This window comes from Sitophilus oryzae, unplaced genomic scaffold, assembly GCF_002938485.1.
Source record: "Sitophilus oryzae breed Bouriz unplaced genomic scaffold, Soryzae_2.0 scaffold_1297_pilon_pilon, whole genome shotgun sequence".
Lineage (NCBI taxonomy): Eukaryota > Metazoa > Arthropoda > Insecta > Coleoptera > Curculionidae > Sitophilus > Sitophilus oryzae.
Window position 1 is genome coordinate 10,855,416 of NW_022145945.1, and position 2,377 is coordinate 10,857,792.

A 2,377-nucleotide genomic window follows, 5' to 3' on the forward strand; every position below is an offset into this window, starting at 1 on the left:
GTAGTATGACTATTTATTTATAAAAATTATGGATAGATGTTAGAGAAAAACATTAAAATTATATACTGTCATTGTACAGATTAAATTATAACCAAATTAATAGAATATAGCCTAAAAATCAACATGTATAACATAACCTAGGAGGCCGCGTTATAAAATTAAATAATTTAATACCCCACTAGATTAAAATTACCTGTTGACAAGTACCTATATTAACCACAGTTTGAACAGTGCTATTGAAAGTGAATATTAAATATTTATACTTCAAGATCGTATTCTCAAAATAACAGCTTTAATAGTGAAAATGTTTTTTTTATTTTATTTAACAATTATATATCTTTTATTAGGATACTAGCTTGCTACAGCAGTGGCAAAAGGCGATACCTAGATCAGACAAGACACTTAGCAGCAAAGATGCTGTTTGTGAACTACTTTTTCTAGATGAAGATATTTTGACTCATTATGAGATCAAATTAACTGACGGAACTATCAGTAGAATTGAGCGGGGTAGACCATTATTAAAGGAGGTTTCAATTCCAAGAATTTTTCCTAACCTGACTTCATATTTCTCTAGTAATAAAAGAAAGAGGAAGCCACCATGTGTAAGGAGTGAAGCAACTGAAAAAGTTTCTAATTCAAAAAAGTAAAAGGTCTGCCTATTAATCATGTTGAAAATCAAACTTCAGAACCTAACTTTGAGAATGAGAATGAAATTCTTCGTTATATTACTAATGTGCCAGTTGATGTTACAGACAGTAGAGTTACTATGTTCACAAATTTGAAAATAGTTTGCATATGTCAGATTGTAAATTTATTATAAAAATTATTTAGATTTTGACTAGCCGTCGCAAGACTCTTTTTCATTGAGGAATAATAAGAAATAATTTGAAAATATTTTTTTTTTTGATATAAAAAATGTTTAACATTTTGTATATAACCATTTAGAATAGTTTTTATGAATATGAGTAAGCTCTTTAAATTAATATGTAGGTATGTGTGTAGCTAGGTATTTTTTTAGGAGTAATTTTTTTTTAAATTGTAATTTTTTGTGTTCTTGATATAATATGATGTTCCTGTTTTATTTTTGGCATAGTACATATAGATATTTAATATCTAAGTTCTAAATTGTATATTAAATTTATATATTGTATATTTTATTTATTAAATTTAGTGGAATTAGTTAATAGAAACAAAAGTTGTAATGTATTAATATTGCTAAATAAATATTTATATGATGAAATAAGTCAGCGTATATACATATTCACAACTCTGTATTTTGTGCTTTTAAAATAAACTGAGTACATTATTTATTAATATTTTGTTACAAACCTACCTTATATTAATAAAGTGAATATCAATAGAAAAACCTTTACAATTATTAGGTGACATTGAATATAATATATCTTGAATTTAATTGTCTAAAACAGTGACAATTGCAAAACTTTGCTAATAACATTAAAACTTACAATTCAACGCTAGAAAAAACGCTATTGAACACAGGAAACGTTTCAGCTCAATATACCTACTCTCTAGTTTCAGCTATAAAAGTTATGGAATAGATAACACCGATCGAAGGGTGCAATGGTAACGTTCGTCTTCAGTTTCCATTTATGATTAAGTTATTCCTGATAAAATACTCTTAATTTTTCGTTATTCAATCTGTCAATCGCCATAAAACCACTACTAGTTCAGATTTTTAATGTTTATTAAATGGTATCACACTAAACTGCATTTAAACATGTCAATTTCAAATGTTTTTAATGAAAAACTATGAACCTTTAAACTGCATCAACAAAACTATTAATAAAACACTAACACAATCACACCATAAACTATTTCGTTCGCATTTCTCATCAAGAAACAATTACTGTTGAATTACTGTTTACATCAAATCAAAGGTTGAACTGGTGATAAATTTGTTGCTGGAACTTCTATCTTTTTGTACAACAGTTCTAGGGAAGATTTATTTTAGCAGCTTATGTTTTTCTTCGGTCGTGTATGCACTAAAAGAACCACATAATAAAACATTTTTATAATATCAACTTAGGAAAAGGATATATTAAACCGGCATCTAATATAACATAACTAACTTTTCAAACTCAAATTTAGGGTTTTGTATTCACAATTTTAGCCACGCACATTGCTCAATTAGAAAAACCACGTTTCTAAAAGCTAACTCTGGTAAAAATATGCCAAAATATTAACTTGGCTCTATAATTTATAACAAAATAGTTATTCTTGCCATAAGAAGCTGTGTATTTCTAGTATCCCAATCATCACAAGCGCCCCTAACGGCGATTTTCGAACTTCATTTAGATCTCAAAAACTGGGCCCATAATTTTTGCGTTCGATTCGCCTCCTCCTTTTAGACTCCATA

The 2,377-nt window shown here is 27.8% G+C and overlaps 1 long non-coding RNA gene across 1 annotated transcript; it reads right to left on the bottom strand.

Moving 5' to 3' along the window:
- Window positions 1-1,936: 1,936 nt before the first annotated feature.
- LOC115874761 lies at window positions 1,937-2,377 on the bottom strand. The gene is made up of 2 exons (XR_004048888.1): window positions 2,091-2,377; window positions 1,937-2,003 (listed from the first exon to the last, which is right to left on the bottom strand). It is a non-coding gene; the product is annotated as an uncharacterized LOC115874761 (long non-coding RNA).